Source organism: Sapajus apella, unplaced genomic scaffold (genome assembly GCF_009761245.1).
Source record: "Sapajus apella isolate SASKATOON/1434 unplaced genomic scaffold, GSC_monkey_1.0 scaffold167, whole genome shotgun sequence".
In the NCBI taxonomy this organism is placed as follows: domain Eukaryota; kingdom Metazoa; phylum Chordata; class Mammalia; order Primates; family Cebidae; genus Sapajus; species Sapajus apella.
Window position 1 is genome coordinate 2055746 of NW_022437107.1, and position 23063 is coordinate 2078808.

The 23063-nt window shown below is 48.6% G+C and overlaps 1 long non-coding RNA gene across 1 annotated transcript; it reads right to left on the reverse strand.

Moving 5' to 3' along the window:
• Window positions 1-5473: 5473 nt before the first annotated feature.
• LOC116542358 lies at window positions 5474-7619 on the reverse strand. Its single transcript, XR_004265188.1, has 2 exons — window positions 7433-7619; window positions 5474-5896 (listed from the first exon to the last, which is right to left on the reverse strand). It is a non-coding gene; the product is annotated as an uncharacterized LOC116542358 (long non-coding RNA).
• Between the last annotated feature and the right edge of the window lie 15444 nt (window positions 7620-23063).

The following is a 23063-nucleotide window of genomic DNA, read 5'->3' on the forward strand; positions in this document are numbered from 1 at the left end:
TCTAACATCCATTCTGGATATAAACTTTTTCAACAAACTAGCATTAGAGGAAACTTCCTCAACCTGATACATGGCCTCTACAAAACCTTCTGTTACATTATGATTAATAATGAAAGACTGAATGTTTCTCCCCTAAGCTGAAGAACAAGACAAAGTTATGTACTCTTACAAGTTCTTTTCAACATTTTTTCAGCATTTTCTAGCAAATGCAATACAGTAAGAGAAAGAAATAAAAGGCATTGAGATTAGAAGAGAGAAGTAAAGTTGTCTTTATTCATAGTCAACATGATTTTCTATGTTGAAAATTGGGTGTAGGCTGCACAAAAAGATACTAGAATTAATAAGTGAGTTTAACAAGGTTGCAGGATAGAGGATCAATATACAAAAACCAATTTTTTTTATATTTTCACTAACAATGACAATCAGTTAAAATTTAAATCCAGTATCATTTAAAATGGCATAAAAATATGAAATACTTAGAGATACATTCAAGAAATGATTTGAATGGACTGCACACTAAAAACCATAAAACACGGTCAGAAAAAAAATTTAAAGAACTCAAAAAATGGAAGACACATTGCATTCATGGATCAGGCCAAGAGTTCAAGACCAGCCTGGGCAAGATGGTGAAACCCCAACTTTACAAAAAATTCAAAAAAAATTTCAAAAAATTCACTGGGCATGGTGGCACATACCTGTGGTCTCAACTACTCAGGAGGCTGAAGGTGGAGGATCCCTTGAGCCCAGGAGGTTCAGGCTGCAAGGTGCTATGATTATACCACTGCATGCTAGCCTAGGCAACAGAGTGAGACCCTGTCTCTAAAAGAAAAAAAATGAACCAAAGTTACTAAGGCTTTGCTTGTGTTGTTTTAATAAAGCTTCTGGGTAGCACATCTCAGAAGCCAATTTCTGTCAGGCTTATTGCAGGGGGTCAATGAATAACAGTTATTAAGGTTTCAGCTTGTCACTCCCCAAACTGGAGGATGCCAGAAAGATATTACCGTTGACTGGGAGTCCTAGGTAACTGTTTTCTCTGGCAAATCTGTGATTTGCTATAACACAGTAGAGATGACATGTTTAATTGTAATCAATATAGCAACATTATTATTTGAGCAATGCACTAGGTTGCTGGTCGTCACACTATCAAGACCAGGAAGACAATATTCCATAACAATGGGTCTCAGAGTTTAGCATGAATAGGAAGACCCCAGTGGGCTTAAAGTTAAAGCATGAGTTGCCAGGCCCCAGCCCCAGAGCTTCCGATCTGGTAAAGCAGGGCTGTCCCTGTGAGAATTTCCCAAGATGCCAATCGTGCTGGGCCAGGGTCACACTTTGAAAACCGCTGAATGACATCATCGCTACATTGCTATAAGTGATTACACTGAAGCATCATAAACCATCATCACACAATATGTTTCTAATCTACAGTCTCTCTATAATAAAAACAATTTGAAAATTTTCTGAACACCTACATTTTCAACAAGAACTTTATTTTTAACCCAGGAAAATGTCTACCCAGCCCTAAGCTTCTCATAAGATGATAATAAAATGTTGTCTCAGAAGACAATAACAAAAAGTTGTAATCACATATCTTCAATCAGTATTCCAAAGTAACAGAGACACTTCATTCACGGAATTAGGAGCTGGGCCACCTGGGTTGGACAAGGACGCAATTCTCAGTTTGTACAGCTGATCAGAGCCAGATCTCCTGATTCCTAGTACATCTCTCCCTCAGGCCTCAGTATTCATCTCCATAAAATGGGAGAGTTCACTTGTGCTCCCTCCAGATCTGAGAATTCTTCTATTCAGGGTTTACATATCTGGACTCAATTGGATGCAGAACATTGAGACAGGTAGTGCTATAAATGGTCTGCCCGGTAAGGCAGGAGTGTGGGTGAGCGAGTCGGCACTGGAGGGCACTGGGTGGAAATTTCATAGGGATGATTCAGATTGCAGACTGGACACGTCACTCCTCGCACACTGTGAACTTCTACAAGCCCCTGAATTACAGACCACATTCCTGGGACAAAGCCTAAAAGAAAGAAACAAACTTTAAAGAAATACAGGAAGGTATCTTTGTTACTATAATGATTATGGATATCTGTTGTAAAAACAATACTCACTGAGCCCATACATCTTACTTGCAGAAATCCAAAGCTATGTTTTCGAAGCTATTTCAGGGTTTCAGAAGATAAATAAATAAAAGGTCTCTCCACCTTCGGCAAAACTGTTCCAACTTGGATTAATCTGGAACTGAATGTCACATTGAATCCTGCCAAGGCTCGGCAGGGCCCCAGGCAGGAATGGTTTACATTCCATCCAGAAAAGCAGCTTTGGGTCCTGGAGAAACCAGTGGTTTCCATGCAGCCCTCACGGGGGTAGCTGAATGACAGTGTTCCCCTGGGTAGGCTCAGGTGGCACAAGGGAGATGAGGGTCACCCGGCTGGAGTCCTAAAAGCCCCACTCATCTCTCAGTCACTGTGGCTGCTAGAAATGGCAAAAGTTTGTGCAGCGAAATAAATCTACATGTATTCCCTGTGAAGCTGTGATTCCTAACACAACCCAAAGGTCAGAGCTGAGATTTAGTCCCTGTTCTTGGACTTAGTGGACATGACCTTCAACTTGAAGCCAGAAGAACTTAGTTTAAGACCAGGCTCTGTCCCCTTTGAGAGCTCTGTGATTTGAGCAAGTCAAATCGCCCCTCTGACTCTTCAGTTCATCATCAGTAAGTGAGGCTAGATTCTCATCCCTGTGTACCCCACAGGGGACACTTCGCTAAGAGTTATTAAGGTGCAGTTCCCCACATTGTGAATACTTACAGGTCATGCAGATCAAAGAAAACTTACACCCAACTTTGGATTTTATAGAGTATGTCACAAAACCATAAAGCACAATATGGCTTTATGTAAAGTACTCAGCACCCTTCCCCGCCCCACCGTCAGTGGAAGCCTGGTACTGAATTGTTAGTGGTGTTCAAAGACGCTAAGGAGACTTACCCTGTGCTAAGGTGTTACTTCAGGGGTCCAGGTGGAGAGCTACAAAAGGAAGTAGGGGGTAAGTTGTCATGAAAGAGGGCCTGCCAGAGCTTTAAGGGAGGCCAGAAGAGGGACTGTAGCCCATGAAAAGGTGAGGAGAAGGCAGTGCTGACTAGGACAGCGATGCACATGCGTAAGGATTTTTGGAAATCTTTTGCTATGTGTCACATTCCCAAAATGCCAGCCGGTCAAAGACTTAATTAAAGTCTTATGTTATCTTAAAACGCTTTTGGAGTGGAAATTATATTTCTCTTGATGCATCGCAGTGCTAACACTAGAATGTAAGGCTGAGGCTGACAGGCCTAGATAGCCTTGGGTTGCATGTGCTTAAATTAAGAGTCAGCACATTTTAGGATGAAGCTTAGGGTATACATACATGCACAGTAATGATCATGAAACAATTTCCAGCATCTCTACAGACTCCATCATTTTCGAAATGTTTTCTCATGTTAATGCAAGCCTAGTCTATGTGTTAAGCAAAGCATAGACTTTGCTCCCCTGCAGAACTGGACATTGAATGCAGAGGCCACTTTTCCTAAGCAGAGTAACCAAAAGAATTCCATGACCTGGCCGGGCGCAGTGGCTCATGCCTGTAATCCCAGCACTTTGGGAGGCCAAGGCAGATGAATCATGAGGTCAGGAGATCAAGACCATCCTGGCCAACATGGTGAAACTCTGTCTCTACTAAAAATACAAAAAAAAAAAAAATTAGCTGGGCATGGTGGCACACACCTGTAGTCCCGCTACTTGGGAGGCTGAGGCAAGAGAATTGCTTGAACCCAGGAGGCGGAGATCTCAGTGAGCCGAGATGGCGCCACTGCACTGCAGCTTGGGTGACAGTGCGAGCCTCTGTCTCAAAAAAAAAGAATTCCACGTCCAATTAGAGCAGGATAAGGAAAGCTGTGAGATGTTTCATTAATTAGAAAACAGAAAATGCTGGATCCTCCTGCCTACCTGAAGTAAGGATGAACTTTGACCTCAGAGCCTACACTATGGCAGTGTTTATGCAGTGACATAGTCCCATATAGACAAATAAATATGGTTGTCTTTATACACATATGTGTATATACACACACACACATATCATATATCTCACTTAGCTAGACACAGCCCTTTCTTGAGGGCAGAGAGTGGTCCTGTCTTACGAGTTAAGCTCTTTCAGTGTCCTGGGGTGACTGGTAAGTGTTGGTGGTGGAGAGACTGGCGGCGCTGAGGAGAATGGGCCCGTCTGTGTTCATAGACTGTCAGCAGGAAACAGAAGCCATCATAATATGGGTCACCCATCTTTGTGACTGAGTGAATGAGTTGGGGTGGGGGGCAGTTTTTGAGCGTTTATCACAGCTCTAAAGACAAGGCCTAGTCCACCTCTAGTCTAGGCTCCGCACCACGTTCTTGCCAGCACCTCCCTCCCCACTCCCCAGTGAATGAGGTTCTTCTCGTTACCCGAAGGCACTACTCTCCCTTCTCATACGCATGCACTTCTGACACGTCTACACACCAGCTCTGGGCCTCGATCCACCCATGGCAGCCCAGTTCATCTACAGGTCGCCCTTGTGTTTCTCACTGTGCCTGGCAAGGTCACCACAACAACACTCATGGCTGTAAAGGCAACGTAGTTACCACAGGAGGGGTGCATGAGGGTCCAGGAAGGAGGACACGGAAGCCAGAGGGCCAAGGCCTGACCTGACAGGGGAACCAGTATAAACAGCAACCTGTCCTGGCCAGTACAATACCTAGAAGATGCCCATTACGTGGCCAGCTCTGCTCACTCTCCTTACAGTAAGGGCACCATGAAACAAGAGTAAGAGAATCAGTAGGCAGAACTAACCCCACCCACACACCAAGCAGACCATGCTTGCAATGTGATGAATAAAAACACAGTGGCCTCCCAGGGCTACCAAGCCAAGTCACTGCTGCAGCACAGACCAGTAAAGCAACAACCTACCGGGTCTGGGGCCCCCTCAGCTTTCCAGGTCTGCTGAGGGGGCTGGTTCCTTTCACACCTCCTGCATCCCCCAGCCTGCTCCAGCAGCACAGTGTCCAAAAGCTCGGCGTCTATCAGTTCAATCCATGGTCCCCTTCTCAATGGAAAGACTTCTGCTCTCATTGCCCCCTCCAGCAGGGCTGGCTCCGGTCTCCAGGGCTCCAGCACCCTGCACTGAGCAAAAACTGCAGGAGAAATGCTCCTCATGAGCTTCCATGTATCCAGTCCAGATTCCTTTCTCCTTCAAGGGCAGGTGGGAAGTTTGCATTTCCCAGGCTCCTTCCAAAAGGAAGGAAAAGCTAGCAATTCTCATTCATCAAAGCAACAGTAAATCCGAGCAGACAGGACTTCACTCCTCTCTCACTGTGAGGTTCTGCAAGTCCCTGAATTATAGTCCAAATTCCTGGGAAGGAGCTTAAAAGGGAAAAACAAACTTTACAGAAATATAGAAAGGTGGTTTTGTTACTGTAATTCTTATGGATATCTGTTGTACAAATAATGCACACTGTGTTCATATATCTTACTTGCAGAAATCCAAAACTTCACCTAAGCCACACTGACAGTTGAATTATCATTTGTAAGAGACCAAATTATTTTATCAAAGTAACGGGATAACTTTCAAATGTGTATTTATTTGTGGGGATGGGCCAACAGCCAGAAAACACCTAAATGAGAATTCAGATTCATCTGAACTTGACATTTTCAGTTGATCTAATGGCTCATTCGTTCCATGGACTGAAGAGTCAGTCCACTGACTCTTCAATGGCTTCCAATTAAGAGACAAGCAGAGAATTCCTGGTCCTGTGGTTTGTGATCCAAGTGCCTTCCTAGATGGTTATGGGCTATCCAAGTGGCATACTGGAAAGTGGAGGCAGGCCTGGAAAGGAGATGAAAGACAGTGGGTAGAGTGACTGTAGTTAATAACAATGTATCCTTTCCTTCTTCCTTTCTTCCTTTCTTTCTTTGATGAGACAATGTCTCACCCTTCCTTCCAGGGTGGAGTGCAGTGGCGCAATCTCAACTCACTGCAACCTCTGCCTCCTGGGCCTAAGTGATTCTCCTGCCTCAGCCTCCCAAGTAGATAGGAACACAGGTGCCAGCCACACCATGCCCAGCTAATTTTTGTTAGTAGAGATGGGGTTTTGCCATGTTAGCCAGGCTGGTCTCAAACTCCTGACCTCAGGCGATCCGCCCACCTTGGCCTGCCAAAGTGATAGGATTACAGGTATGAACCACGGCGCCTGGTCTGTATATTTCAAAATAGCTGGAAGAGAGGACTTGAAATGTTCCTCACACAGAGAAACGATAAATGCTCCAGGTGATGGACACCCCAATACCCTGACCTGAACGTTACATGTTCCATGCATGTAACACAATTTCACGTGTACCTCATAGATATGTACAAATATGTATCAATTTTTTTAAATTCTAAATAATTTTGTTAAGAAGCGTGCTAGAAAGCCAAAGTTAGATACTGCACAGCAAAGTTTGAATTAAAGGCAGTGCTGGAAAACAGAACCCCCCCTTGTGGCCATGCCTCTCATCCAGGTCAGGTACCCATTCCTACAGTCGACACCTGGAAAGGCGCGCAACGTGGGACGGCAGCCTGGGGAGGGGAGGCCGCCGCGCTGCCCACCCAAAGGCAGAGATGTGGCGTTGAGGAGCCGCAGAGGGAAAGTCCCCGAGAGAGACGCAGCCGCGCTCTATGGCCGTGAAGCCCCGCGCTGGGGTTGGATCTGCCTCCCTTCGCGTTGCTGAGCCGCTGGAAGATCGGCATTCAGACAGACAGATACGCAGTTTGGAAGAAAGCGAAGTGCTTTGCAAGTGAAGGGGAGCGGAACGTGCCACCCCAAAATCTGCCACTTTGGCATAAGGATTAAGTGGCGCTGTCGGCAATGGAGAAGAAGCAGACACAAGAGAAACTCTCCGCCCTCCCCTATTTGCCGAAAAGCGGGACAGAATTTGTCAAGGTGTCCCCCCGCCGCCCTCTACGGAAGGATGGGGTTAATCACCAGACACAACCCGAGCCCCTCCTCAGCCTGCAGAGGGCACCAGAGGAACCTGCACAGCACGTCCTGGTCCCGCGGAAGCAGCGCTTTCCTTCCCGCAGCTCCCCGTAGGGTAGGGTGGCCTTCCCGCCCTCGCCTCCCCAGTAACTCAGGCCCTTCTCTATCTTGTCACTTCTCTAAACACGCATTCTCTTGTGAGGTGCTATGAACGCTCGAGCTCTGGCCGCCCCTTGGAGTTACTCACTGCGCACGTTCCCACGGGTGTGCGTGATGCACGTGGTAATAAACTCGTGTCTGGTTTTCTCTTGTTAATCTGCCTCTGTCAGTCTCTTTCAGAGCCCCAGCCAGAGAACCTAGAGGGCTAAAGGAAAAAGATTTTCTTCTCCCTAGACAAGCGAACGGACCTGTGCTCGAATCCCAGGCGTGCTGGGCGTTGGCTTGGTGCTGCTGATGTAGCCTCTTTCTCCCTGTGTCCGACTGCCTTCATCAGCAAGGCGAAGGCAGCCACACCGCGTGGAACAAGCCGGCTCTCCACAGGCTCAGCTGTTTGCATCCTCTCCCTGTAGCTCCCTCACCTCTGAGGCTGTCTTGGGGTGCTGCCGCCCTGTGGGCACCTGGGACGCTTCAGCCCATTCCTCGCACTCCTCATGCCAAGGGTGGCTCCAGGGGATCGTCCTTAGAGAATTTTTTCCCACACATTCCGAACCCCCAAACTCCCCATGCAAAGTTTCCAGGACTGCTCTGCCCAGCTCAAGGAACTTCCCCAGAACCACCACCCACCCAGGACCACCTCTCAGAACCACCTCCCACCCAGAACCACCTCCCACCCAGGACCACCTCCCACCCAGGACCACCTCTCTCCCAGGACCACCTCCCTCCCAGGACCACCACCCACCCAGGACCACCTCTCAGAACCACCTCCCACCCAGAACCACCTCCTACCCAGGACCACCTCCCACCCAGGACCACCGCCCACCCAGGACCAACTCTCACCCAGAACCACCTCCCACCCAGAACCACCTCCCTCCCAGGACCACCTCCCTCCCAGGACCACCGCCCACCCAGGACCACCTCCCACCCAAGACCACCTCCCACCCAGAACCACCTCCCACCCAGGACCACCTCCCTCCCAGGACCACCTCCCACCCAGGACCACCTCTCACCCAGGACCACCTCCCACCCAGGACCAACTCTCATAACCACCTCCCACCCAGGACCACCTCTCACCCAGGACCACCACCTCCCACCCAGGACCACCTCTCACCCAGGACCACCTCCCACCCAGAACCACCTCCCACCCAGGACCACCTCCCTCCCAGGACCACCTCCCACCCAGGACCACCTCTCACCCAGGACCACCTCCCACCCAGGACCAACTCTCAAAACCACCTCCCACCCAGGACCACCTCTCACCCAGAACCACCTCCCACCCAGGACCACCTCCCTCCCAGGACCACCTCCCACCCAGGACCACCTCTCACCCAGGACCACCTCCCACCCAGGACCACCTCTCACCCAGGACCACTTCCCACCCAGGACCACCTCCCTCCCAGGACCACCTCCCACCCAGGACCACCTCCTACCCTCCACTTCAGACTTTCTCATGCCTGCTGGGTTTCCTGGAGTCTATCCATGACCTCAAATCTAAAGTTTCCCCTTTTCTCCACTCTACTCCTTTCTTTCCTCCCTCCCTCTCTCTTTTCTTTACTTCTTTTTTTATTTATCTTACCTCCCCACCCCCAGCCTTCCCTCTCCCAATCTAACATTCACTCGTGAGCACGACCTTCCTAGCTCTGATTGCATCTTTCTCCCAAAGACCCTGCCCATCACCTGGTTCTCCTCTCAAATCCTTTGCCCTGGATCCTGGAAGGTCGTGCCCTGGGGCAGGCTCCACCTCCTTATCCCTGTACCCTGTTGTGCAGTTGGCAACTCTAGTGGGCACCTGGTGTGACACAGCGAAGTGGGAGAGATGGGTTCATCTTTTCCAGGGAGACCCTCACTGTCTGCCAGCTCCAGGCCTGGCTCGCCATCCCTCTGCAAATCCACTGGCAAACATACGTACTCCAGTGCACTTCCGTCACCTCACGTTACCAGAACAGGTTCCTAAGACTGTGAGTGAGAGAGGGCAAGGCACCCAGGGCCACGTGGAGCAGGGACGCCACAGTGGGGGGCCCATCCCAGATTGTTTCAGTGGTCACAGTAAGACGATCAGTGCCTGAGAAGTGGTAAGAGTGAAAAGAAGGGAAGGGTGAGAGCTGGGAGGAAGGCGAAGCCACTGAAAGGCAGGTGTGTGGATCAGCTCAGCAACGGGCCCTAGTCGGGGTGTTGGGTTAGTGGTGGGGGTCTAGCAAAGGGAAGAGCTGTTGATGGGGGAGATGGCAAGGTCCTTTTCAGGCAGGGAAGGACAGATATGCCTGTGGGACACCTGAGTGAGAACATCAGGAGGCAGGGGATGGTGTCGTTCTGGATATCACCTCACTGTACCCCAAAAATGGAAGACTTCGCAAGAATGCTAAGTGTCTAATGGGGAAAACAGGGACAAAGGTAGACAAGGAGTCAGGGTGAGGCGGGCAGAAAGCCTGGAGCTGGGATCTAAAGACCTGGCTTTTGCCGGGATCCCCACTTCCCCTGTGTCCTCAAAGCCAAGCCACGGACACTTGAGCATCTGCCTGCCTGTCTGCAGAAGGGGGAGAGCCCCTCCCTCATACCACCATCTGGGGGAACGAGGAACCGGGAGGCCTGACAGACCACAGGTTCTGAAGGCAAGGCAGGCCTTTGGATGGAAGGGGCAGTTTCAGACCAAGGTGGGGTCTTTATCCTTCAGACCAAGGATAAAGAGGAGGAAGCTGAGGGTTCAAGACATGGGGCATTGTCATATCATTTTACTCAGCGTAGCTACCTGGGACAGCCTTCTTTCTCTTCTTAATCACATAGGACAGCTTCACTGGACACTTGCTGTGGCTTCTAAGTCCTTGTGGACCTATTCCTTTCCTCTTCAGAAATTCAGACTTAAATCCCAGCTAAGGAACTTCTTGTGAGAGGCAGGTGTGCTCTGGGCCCTGGGACCCAGAAGGTCACAGGATGCGGCAAAGGCTCATGGATGGGCTGGGGATGTTTCCTTCTAAGGCTGGAGGGCTGAGACATGCCCTATCTGGGTGACCACGCAGCTCCCAGGCGCAAGTGTGGCCGGGGAAGTCTGCGGAAGACACAGAACATGCAACAAAACAGAGCATCCCCTGCTTCTTCAGCCAATAGAAAATAGCTCCATCATCAAAACCAAGATGAGCTACCCACGCTCCAGGTACACAGAGGCCAGATTGAACGCCATCAGCCCAGAATAATAGTGTTTGGTGTTCACCTCTTTTCAGAGCTCCACTGCAGGCCAGAGGAAGTGGAAGTATGTGATTCAGGGCCACCCTTCACATTCCCCACAAGGACAAAGGGGAAGTGGTCTTTGGTGATCAGGGACTGTCATAAACCAGAGCTGCCGACAAACACTGGAACACTGGCGCTGGAAAGGACCCCCGAATCCAGCTGTCGTCTGGACAGTGAGAGTACGCCCAGCCACCTGGATCCCATAGTGGACAGCACTTGCAATCAGAGCCCCCAGCTCACACTGCATATCCCCCTGGCTTCACCTCTGACCTTAAGCTCACTTCACTGACCCAGGCTCCATGCCCTTGTCCCTCAGGGCTGTGGCTGCCATCAAGCACTGACAGGTGCTGCCCTGTGGTCAGTGCTCAGTAACTTGCAGTTTTTTTATTTTCTTTTCCTAAGGCATCACTGCTCTCTTCCTTTCCTCTCTTTCTAGAGGCTAGGCTTCTCCACAACCTTGACCCAACACAGCAACAAGGGCCTGAGGGAGTGGGTTCTCTCCTCCCCTGCCTGTGGCCAGCTGGACATAGGCAATGACTTTACCTATCCAGGCTCAGCTTTCCACCTGCCAATGAATGGTGAAACAGACAATGCGAGCAGCTGCTGCTTTCAAAAAAATTTTGACTGATGGTCCTACACTGCATGGCTCTCTAGCAATAGATGTTCCCATTCCAGTGCGGTCTCAATACCCAGGAATTCCCCAGCTGCTTTCCTGGGCAGGTGACCCTGGGCAGCTCAGTGTCCTAGCCAAGACACCTTGTGACAAACGTGGCTTCAGACTCTAGCCTGCAGCAGACTCCAGCCTCGACAACTCAGTATGAGAGAGGAAGTCCTAGACATTCTGGGAAAACATCATTTCCGGAAAAATTCAGACTACCAAATGGTCTAAATAGCGATAATGGATATGCTTATTAAGTACAAATAATGAGAGACCAGAATTGTGATAGGGTCCCTCTCTTCCTATCATCAATATTTTTAAATGCACAATGCATCGTAAAATGCATAAAATGCCTCTAAGCAACACTCCACTGCCATTTAGTCTCTCTCTGATGTCGTTTACATGTCCATTAAAGGGTTCTTACCCGACTTCTCCACTCCACCTTCCTCTGCTCACACGGGTGGTTTATGCCTGCCTTCCTTGGCTCTGTGACATAGTCAGGAATGCAGCCTTTGTAAAAGTCTGTGCTCAGAAAACTGGTAAATTGCATCTTGCAAATCCTCGGAGACGCCTGCTCACACCCTAATTCTGCTGTTTTCACAGGAGCATGGCACATGCCCCCGGCCTCAGAGGAGGCGTTTCTCAGGACTCTTCTGTCCCAAGGCTGGCAGGTCCCGTCATTCAAAGGGCAGCTCAGGATTGTGTGACCACAGAAAACAACGGGCAGTGTGAGGGGTGCTAAGAGTGAGCCTATGTGGATTTCCTGACACCATTACATCTTTCCAACACCAATTCTCTGACACCAACTGGGTGCTCAATAATTCAATTCCATTCTGACACTGAATCCCTAGAGTTACTCAGCCCCCACAGGGTGAGGCGCCATCCCACAAGAGTGTCCCATTCAGATCCAATCGCAAATGCAATTCCCAGGACACCTGCACTTCTGCCTGGCTGATTACAAATTTGGGGGTGCCCACGACTCCCCCTTAGGTTTAACAATGCCCTAGAATGACTCACAGAATTCAGGAGGACACTCCTCATAATTGCAGTTGAATTCTAAAGACATAAATGAATGGAAGAGGGGCACAGGGTGGGCTGCAGGGAGAGTCGTTGCACAGAGTTCCCATGCCCTCTCTGGGTGCACCTATGCCTCCCTCAGTCCTGAAGCTCTGTTAGCCTCCTGTTTCTGAGACTTTACTGAAGTGTTACTATGTAGGCATAATGATGAAATCATCAGCAGTCGGTGACTGCACTTTATTCCAGATCCTGCTTCTTCCCAGAAGGTCAGCAGACAGGCTGCAAGTTCCCACCCTCCAATCCTGTGGCCGGTCCCTCTGGCCATCGGCTCCATCCTGAGGCTATCTCGGGGCCTGCCAGGTGTTGCCTCATTGGAATAAACTTGGGTATAGTCAAAGGGCTCATTATGAAAAACAAAAAAACACTCTTGTGGGTCAGGAAATTCTAAACGTTTTAGGAGCTCTCTCCCAGAACTAGGGGCAAAGACCAAATATCTATTTTTCATTTTGCCACACACACAGAGCCGTGTTCGCCTGGCTGACTCTCAAGGCATTGGCTCTCAGTGAGCGTCAGGGTCCTGGTCTATAAAACTAACATCCTGAGGCATCCCAAATGCACCCAACAGGAAGGCTGTGCACATGCAGGATAGTATGAAAGGCCACAGGGTGCCAAATAAGTGTGCACCAAATGGGTGGTCAGACAGCCCACTGTCTAGGATAAGACACCCACTTCTGCCCACCAGCGCTGCTGGGATCAGAGCCAGAGGGGTCCGCTGCTCCACCCATGGGAGTGTCGGATGGCGTGTCCACATCAGAGCACAGCTCCTAGTTTCTGTCAAGCTAAACATCCACTGGCACTGTGACGCCTCAGTCCCACTTGTGCATATTTACCCCTGAAGAAATATAAGCCTGTGTCTACAAAAGAAAATTGTACCTGAATGTTTGTAGCAATTTTCTTCATAACAGTCAAAAAAAAATCCTAGAAACAATGGGTGAATGGCTAAATGGGTTATGGTCTAATAAAAGGGAATGGACAACTGATATGAAAACCTGAATGTGTGGATCTGATCCAGCAACCCCACTCCTGGGATCTACCCAGAGGAAAAGAAGTCAACATTTGAAAAAGATACTTGCACATGCATGTTTATAGCAGCACAATTCACAATAGCAAAATCGTGAAATCAACCCAAATGCCCATCAATCAACAAGCGGATAAAAAAACTCTGATATATATACACGATGGAATACTACTCAGCCATGAAAACGAATGAATTAGTACATGTGCATGACATGGATGAGATTAGAGATTATTATTCTAAGTGAAGTAACAGGAATGGAAAACTAAACATCGCATGTTCTCACTGATATGTGGGAGCTAAACTATAAGGACGCAAGGGCCCAAGACTGATACAATGGACTTTGGGGACATGGGGGAAGAGTGGGAGGGGGGCGAGGGATAACAGACAACAGATACTACTCAGGTGATGGGTACACTGGGTTCTCACAAATCTCCACTAAAGAGCTTACTCATATAACCAAATACCACCTGTATCTCAGTAACTTATGGAGAAATAAAATTTTAAAAAGAACTCAATAAATATTTGCAGATTAAAAAAAATTTAAGAAGCTAGACACAAAAGGGTACATATTTTATGGTTCCATTTATACTAAATCTAGAATCATCAAAACTAATCCGCAGAGACAGAAATAAAACATAGTTGTTGGTGGCTGATTGGAAAGGGGTGGAAAGGAGCTTCATGGAGGGTGACAGTGCTTCATATTTTGTTTTGAGTGTAAACAGGTGTAAGGATTATCAGAATTCTGCAAACTCAAGACTTAAATCATGTGTGTTGCTGTGTCAAAAGACAAAATTGCAGCAAATATAAAGACCTCAGCTGGCTTTAATGATGAGTCTAGAATTGGGCAACACCTCATTCTATAAAGCACTTATAGAATAAGTGTTCCCATGAGCTGAGCAGAGGAGTTGGTTTTATAGACAGAGAAGAGGCTGAAGAAAGCAGGAAGAAAGAACAAAGAGCGCATTGCTCAGTTCAACGTTATTTTTCTTATAAGGTGGGACCTGGAAACAGAATAACAGAAAAATTTATACCAGGTTGCTTCAGGTTACTCTGTTTTATAAGGACTGAAGACATGAACTTCATCATCATGCCAGCTGAACCCTAAAAGCAACCTGTGTGAGAAGTGTGGCTGTTATCCCATCTGATTTCTCAGCCCAGATAATGACTCAGTTTCGGTTTTCTGAGCATGGCTGACTCCATTTTGAATTTGAGTCTGGGCCTGTTGGGGCCTAATGCAGTTTAGTCCAAAACATTGGCCTCCTATAATTTTTGTTTAAGAATTACGTGCTGTATGTACCTCAGTTTTTTAGAAGCCCTCTCACTGGGGATCACGAGTCTAGAAACCACATGGAAGTCTGTGTCTTCCAGTGGGAAGGGGTGGCCCTGGCCTGTGAAGACTGAAGGGGGTCCATGTTTCCAGTCCCACAGACCCTGAAATCCAGAATTGAGTCAGATGTGGTGACTTGATGAGGAAAGGTTTCGACCCCTACACGGACGCTGCTCTATCCTCACCCCTCCCTGAAGCCTCCGAAGCAGTGTCTATGCGGTGCGTTCTCAGATCACTATGCAGTGCCTGCCTGCCTCTAGTCCTGAGCTCCTAAATCAGAAACTCCTCGGATACCGGGAGTCAAGTCACTTGTCTCACCTCTGCGTCCCCCAAGCCCAGCAAGGGTAGACTGACCAAAAGCGCTCTGTGAATGCAGAATTGTTCTAAATGGTTGAATTCCAACGTCAGCTATGGATGACTCAGAAAACCCAGTCTTACACACCAAAGTGTCAGGTAGTCAACATACATTGACTATATTAGCCACATAATTATACCATTTCTACACCCTAGCGGTGGTGGGGAGGGAATGATTTCCTACACCACACAACAGAGAGACAGCAAATGCAGGCCACTCACTCAGGAGTGAGGGCAGCAGAGAAATGGGGCAGGGACTACAGGGTGATGTTCCTCTCTTTCTTTGTCTCTCTTTCTCTTTCTTTCTTTCTCTCTCTCTCTCTCTCTCTCTCTTTACCCCCTCCCCCTTTTCTCCTGAAGGAAATTCCAATCATGTATGCATTTTATGAAGTGATTGATTGGGGAGAAAAAAGGCCACATGAAGTCCTCTCTCATCCACTAACTTCTGCTTTCTCCAACTTTCTTTTGCAATGAAGTACAGGGAGACAAGGGTTTACAACTCCTGCTTCAGACCTGTTGGCCTCAAGATAGACCTGCATTCAGCTGGCCCTGACAAGTCCCTTAGGTAGGTCAGAGCTGAGGGTCTCTGTACAATTTCCAGCATCACCATGGAAACGTCTTGCTATTTTTTGAGTATGTCCCCTCCAAAATTCATGGGTTGGAAACTTAATCCCCAGTGCAGCAGTGTTGGGAAGGTGGGACCTTTTAGGAAATGTTTAGATCATGAGCACTGCACTGCTATAAAAGGCTTGCAGGAGTCAGTTCTCTGTCCTGCTCTTCTGCCATGTGAGGATGAAGCATTCAAGGTGTCACCTTGGAAGCAAAGAGACTGGGCTCTAACCTGCCAGTGCCTTGAGCTTGGCCTTCCCAGCCTTGAAGAGCTGTGAGAAATAAGTTTCTGCTCTTTGTAAATTATGCAGTCCAAGGTATTTTGTTATAACAGCAGGAATAAAGATATCCCCCTATCGTGGGGTACCTACATTGATCTTTATCCGAGTTATCCAGGTGTACCACCCTAGCCATATAAGCAAGACCACAGCTGGGCAGCAGAAGCACCCACGCCCCGTAGCACACCCCGTGGCAGCAGGAGCGAAATCAGCACTGGGGCCACGCCACAGGAAACAGCTTCTGGCCCCAGCTATGGAGTCCTACAGTTTCAGCCCACCGGGAAGGGAAGAGAAGCTACACGGAGCTTGTGGGCCTAAGTAAGCATTCTGTAAATGCACTACATTTGTTTTGTTACAAGAACACGGCCCTTGAGAGGGCCTTCTTGCAAAAGACAAAGGACTAAAGCCATTTTTCAAATAGTAAACAGAAATGAGATTGATTTTATAAGACATGGTTACAAATCAATTGATGCAAGTTCCTTTAACAAATGTTTATGGGGCATTTATTATAAATCAAGCATTGTGGTAGCCACTAGATAAAGGGGACTGAGTTGTATTAAACATGGTTCCTGCCTCCCAGGAACACACAGAAGCAGGTATGGAGGAAGTCAGGCACATACATAGCTGAAACTGCTCAGCCCTGTGCTTAGCATCTTGTGAGTATTCAGAAATACTAGTGGCTACAATGAGATAGTGATGGTGACTACAATGAGATAAGGGCAACCAGACAAATGGATGAGATTTTCTGGCAGCATAGAAGATAAATGACCACATCTATTGGGGTGGTCAGGGAAGGGCTCATGGGTGCTGGGATCCTCACGCTGGTGGGCAAAGAGACAAGATGCCAAGGGCCAGGAGAATGTCTGGGCAGATTGCAAAGGGCCTACCAGTTCTACCAGAAGGGCCTACCAGAAGGGAGTCAGAGGCTCTTCTGAAGGACTGCGGAATACACCAACGACCCAGAATCCTGGCCCAAGGACCAGGCCAGCTCACATCGAAGCTTGCACTGGCACCATTGCTATGAGCAATCTTCAAAAAAAGCTACATTGTTGTTTTTGCCTAAGCAAGGGTCCCTTCCCATTTTAACATCACGTATTTGAAGTGAATATCAGAGAGGAATATTAATTGACTGCAAAGAAAATTTCCTATGCAATGATCGGTAAGTCCACCATAAGTCTTACCAATTCCTTGGACTTCTCCTGATTGAAAACCATAGAACAATTTCAAATGGCATTTTACCAGAGTCCAGGGGCTTTCCAAATCCATCTGCACTCTGGTTCCATAAATGAAAAGGGAACATGAATTGGAAATGAAGTGCTGGGTGTGTGATGGTTTGTATTTCAGTTCCACGGATACCTGACGCCAGGCTGGCGTTCGGAATGGCCTGTCCCCCAGGTTCTCAGGCTCTGGAGTGTGCCTCTAGCGCTCACTTTAGCTTGGCTCCAAATCTGAGGCTGGCTTGTCCAAGCGTGCATAAGCCCCTTGTTGGGAGAAAAATACGTGATCTCGATTCAGCAGGTGGATTCTGCTTGAGCTCCTTAGGCAGGTGTGAAGGTCACTGGGGCCTGTTCTGACTCCATAAGCAAGAACAGCTGTCTTCCAAGAGCCTGATCTCATAAAAGGACAGGTGTGACAGGAGGCAGACCTCTCCTTCCCTGTTCCTTCTCTTCCACTCATTAATCTTCCTGGCTTTTTCCAACTTCCCACATTCCCAGAAGACAATACACCTGATGCGCAGGCTCACAGTGTCTTTTGTTTGACTGGGCTCTGGTTTTGTTTCTAGTACACTTTCCTCTGCAGGAAGAAGTCTAACTCCACCAATTTCTTCTTGGGAGCAGTCAAGTGATGTCCATCGATATGCATTTAGCACAGCAAGAGGGCTGAAGACACAGAGCCCAGGCCACAGGCTGTCCAGCCCACTCCACCGCACTGATTACAAGACAGAGCTTCTGCCTTCCAGCTCTGTGAGAATGATGGTGCCAAGGCAATGGGTGGCCAGGCAAGCAGAGCCACATGGAGGGCATGCCCTGTGCACCCCACAGAGGCCACCGCAGGGCCTGACTCTGGCTACTGCAACTATATCACAAATACATATGGGAGTAGACAGAGTCCTTAAGTTGAAAGAAACAGAACTGCAAGACAGGACCACTTCATGGAGGACCTGAGTATTCTGCTCAAGAAACTATAGTAGTACCAGACCTACCATGCTGGACTTGGTTATTGGAAACCAGTGAAGAGTCCATGTGTAAGCTGACTCAGTTGGACTCCCAAGCCCATGGCCCTTCGCTATACCCCTAGTCAAGAGGAAGACAAGCTTGGTCACAGGCAGTTATGCCCTGCTGTGACTTGTGCTGGCTTGTGAGAGCTGTTGGTTAAATTTTCAGCTATTTTTCGAGCTGGATGTTAAAAAAGCCATCATTAAAAGTTATTTTCAATTAAATAAATTAGATAAAGTGTAATAAATACCCCAAACTCATTACATCCTAGTTATTTGACCACATTTTCCTCTTATCTCTGCTCTTGGTCATTTAGTGTCCATCATACTACACATGGGAGATGCTGTCTGACGTTGTGATTCTAGGCGTCTCTTCCCAGCCCTGCACCCAGTGGTATCATGTGGGTGGCTTGAAATCAGCCACGGTGGGAGTATTTATACCACAGAAATTGGCAAATGCTACAGGTAAGGGCTTTTTTCCTGGACAGTTTTTGTTACATATTTACCAACCAGCACACTATTGTCCCAGACCCTGGTGAGGGCTGCCTACATGACCTGCAGGAACTAGAAAAATGTTGAAATCTTACACTGGGGAGTGACATGGTTATTCTGTGTTTTTGAGCCGCACCCTGGCTGTAGTGTGCAAGACAGTCAGCCAGCAGTCAATGGCACCACATCAGAGGATAAACAGGCAGACCCTGGGACCCCAGCAGCCACTAGGGTGGTAGCCAGAGAGGTGGAAAGGGCAGGGTTTCTGTTGAAATAGGAAGCTCTAAAGGAAAACGAGAAGCAAAAGCTGGCCCTGAGGCTTTAAGCCTGAGGGATGGGCGGATGCCAATGTTACCAGCCAAGTTAGAAGCCTCAGGAGGCTTAAAGCAAATGCCAGGACTGAAACAAGGATGAGCTGCTTTGGGCTGTTTTGAAGCAGAAGAAACTGGTGGTGCCCGTGACCTTGAACACAGGAAACAGGCTGAGATTGGAGGACAGAGGCTCACATGCTTAGCTAGCAGGTCATTTCTATAGCCAGTAGTTTTCACAGTTTTACAAGCCGGTCACTTCCAGGCTAGCCGCGCCACACCCAGAAGTCAGAGGGCAACTGGGTCCACCAGGGCAGCACTTGCAGGCTCAGCAAGGAGCCTCTGGATCTGTGGCCAGCACAGACCAGACAGGCACACTGTGGCAGGGTGGGGAGAAGTGGAGATGCAATGGGAACCCCAGGCACAGGCCAACTGGGAGGAGGATGTGGGAGGAGAAGGCTGCCCAGGTGAGGGCTCAGGCTGGGGTCGGGCTCCACCTCCCCATGAAGTGTGCCTGGCCAGCCACTGGCTCTTGGCCACCCTGAGAGAGATGAGGTCAGCTTCCCACTCTGGCCCAGGACTGGGGAAGCAGAATATGCCTGGGTCCAGAGGCAGGGAGACAGCAGAAGAGACCACACGTGTGTGGGCACACCTGCCAGCACTGAGACAGGGTCTAAGTAGGGTAGTGTGGGAGCCTGGAGGGAGTTCCAACCAAGAAAATGGGTGACCCCAAGGCAGAGGCCTCTTGTCCAATTGCAGCTGCTCAGAGGCCATTTGCCCTGGTTTGGAGTAGGAAGGGCCTTCATGTGTATGGGGTTCCCATGTGCCACCCAGGCAGTTTGAGGCGTAGGAAAACACAGGGCCAGAGCGGGAGGACCGAGCAGTGTTCTGGACCTGCTCCTTACCAGCTCGGGGGCCAGCCTGAGACAAAGTGTGCCATTCACGTCTTCATTCAGTGCAAATATCTTCTGTGTGCCAGGCCCTGAGAACCCTGGGGTGAGTGGCCCCACAAGGTCCCTACCCTGAGAGAACGCACACCCCAGTGTAGTGAGACAGACAATAAACAGGGATGCAAGTGAGAACACACTGCGATGTCCCTGTGACTTGTTTAGTCATCTATAAAATGGGACCAGTGACACCACCAGCCCTACCCACACAACAGGACCATGGGATATCACAGATGGGACCTACTGGAACTCAAGGGAAATGCCATGAGCTCACCCACAGCTGATTTTGCTCTTTTTTCTCTTATAATAAAATGTACATAACATAAAATTTACAATTCTAACGATTTTTAAGTGACATTAGGGACATCTACAATGTTGTGCAATCACACCATTGTCCACCTCCGGAACTGTCTTAGCCTCCCCAGCAGAAACTGTCCCCATTAAACAACAACTCCCCATCCTCCCTGCCACAGATCCTGGCAGCCTCTATCTGACTTTCTGTCCCTAAGAATCTGCCTATTCTAGGTAGCTTCATATCAGTGTGAACACATCATACTGCATTTGTCCTTTTGTGTATGACTTATCTCAGTTCGCTTCACTTGGAAGGGGATTGCTGGATCCCATGGAGATTCCGTTTAGTGTTTAACTTCTTTTATTTTTAATTTTTATGGTTACATCTGGGCTGTACATATTTATGTGGTACATGTACTACTTTGATACACGCATACAATGTGTAATGACCAAATCTGGGTAACTGGGATATCCATCACCCCAAACCTTTGGGTTGGGAATGTTACAAATCTTCTCTATTAGCTATTTTGAAATATATAATAAATTACGATCCACTAAAGTCACCCTACTGTGCTATGAAACACTAGGACTATTTCCTTCCACCTCTCTGCACGTTTTTAACCATTGACCGATCCCTCTTCATCTCTCCTCCCTGCTACTTTCCATGGTCTCTGGTGTCTGTCATTCTACTCTTTACCTCCATGAGATCAATGTTTTTAGCTCCCACATATGAGCGAGTACTTGCAATATTTGTCTTTCTGTGGCTGGCTTATTTTGCTTACATGTTTGCCTTTTGAATAACTGCCGTGCTATTTTCCACAATGGCTGTGCCGTTTTCCATTCCCACCAGCAATGCATCAGGGCTCCAGTTTCTCCACGACCTCACTCACTCTTGCTTTTCCTATTCTCCTGGTATCTTTGCCCATCCTAATGCATGTGGACTGGCCTTTGCTCTTTTCTCTGCGTATTGTCAGATTGCATCCCACTCGCGTCCATCTCCTACCTACGTTGCTCTATAGTGTTCATTTAAGGTGCACTATTTCTGCACTAGGCACTGTCTCTGTACTGTACACCAGCCTGTGTATCCTACACTTTAAGAACCGTGCAAGGCACTACCAAAGGTAATCTCAACAAATTTGTAACTGTCTCTATGTCTCTTTCTTTAGAAATAGAGGTGACGGGAGCTACCAGCCTGTCTAGAAAGCTTGGTGTATGTCACTCTCAGACTAGGGATTCTGGGGGTCAGTCCCAGCACTATCCTACTGCCAATCTCTCTTGTCCCAGTCTGCCTCTCCTGTGCACCCCAGAAGAGGAGGCACAAACCAGTGCCAGGGAAGACAGCAAGGCCCAGGGCAATGCACCCAGGCTTTGCTCTCCTGTTTATGGACCAGTGTTCATTTTCAAAATAACAGGCACCAACATGAATGGATAAAGAACAAGAGAAAATAACACAGGGCCCTGTAAGCTGTGCCTGGCCAGACTCGCCTTGTCCACATCCAATCCTCCACATATATTAACGTCAAATAATAAATTACCCAAGCCCTAGAGCAGGACACACTCACAAGTATAATTCACACCTCAAAATTCAAGCAAGTGTCAAACAGCAGCCAACACTATGGATATAACTCCCAGCTTGTTCATATGTTGACATTCTAAAGTCTAACAAAAGTGAACAAGAAGGTGTTTTTCCTGGCTAACAAGTTTCATGCCTTCAAATCTAGAACTTTTATAGAGGTGCGCTCTTGGGAGCCTCAGCAAGAGCTAAGAGCTTCGGAGAAGATGCCCATGTACTTGTATGGTGATGATCATTTCCCTTGTTCAGCAAGTTTTAACCTCATTTTACAATCTCAGGGTGTCCAAGCTAGAAGGATGTTTGTGATCCTCACAGTACAGATGTGATCACCAAGGCCCAGAGGGTTGATCCGAGGTGAGCAGGCCCCCACCTGTCACTCCCAGGCCTACAAGATGTATTAAGGGCAGCACCTGCCATTCCTCAAATGGGAGAGTTAATTTTGAGGTAATTGACAAATCTGTTCAAAGAAATTGACATTTGAGTCCAAGCTGACTTGCTTGGCATAAAAATAAAAATATGCCAGTGTGAGGGCTGATGATACCTCTTCCGTAGAAATATGAAATATATCATTGTGCCGCGGAGGACTCAGAAGGAGGAGAGTCAGGCAGGACTGGAAACTGAGCCTCCCCTGGCAGGCATGAGAGACAGCCCTGGAAGATGGCGGCACCACGGCCAGCTCCCAGAGCACACAGCCTCCCACCTCAAGCACAGGTACCCCAAGTTCCTAGGACAAGAGAGAGGGAATGACTCCCAGGGAGGACAGACAGCCACCCTGGGCGGCTGCTCCACCTCTGCCCCATGAGTCATGTGTTCCTGTCACTCCAGGTCCCTTCCAGTGCCCTGGGCACCTAGACCAAAAGAGACCCTAGGAGGATGAAGTGCTGAGTCCCATGGGCTCAGGTAGCACTGGGGCTGTCACTTCATGCAGGCTGTGCCTAATGAGGACAGGGTCAGAGGGGCAAAAGTCCCCCACATCCGATGGGCTTAGGCTGGAATGCAGGAAGACCCTCTAGGCCCCCGCGCTTCCATTGACAGGACAAATGGGAGAGCAGCTGGCATGGAGGAAATAAATATTTTGAGCACAGGTGCCAGCTGTTTAGGCAAGGACAGAACTTGGGACACCCTCCTGAAGGAGGTGGGGTTGGGCACAGCCCTCAAACTGGTGGTGAGGAGTCCCTGGCCCAAGTGCATTCCCCACCCTGGAGAGAGATTATCCTGACTGCTCCGAAGCTGCAAGAAAAGACAGGCCCCAGGCAACAGGAAGGCCAGAGCAAGCCTAGTGTGGATAGGGCAGCAGTGAAGTAGAAACAGCCCCTCCCTACCGCTTCGCAGTGACCGTGGGCTCAGAGCATACCCAGCACCCACACATTCCATCTTCATTTAGCAGTGAACATGGGCCCAGCATCATGCCCAGCACCCACACATTCCATCTTCATTTAATAGTGACCACAGGCCCAGTGCTATGCCCAGCACCCACATTGCATCCTCATTTAAAAGTGACCACAGGCCCAGTGCT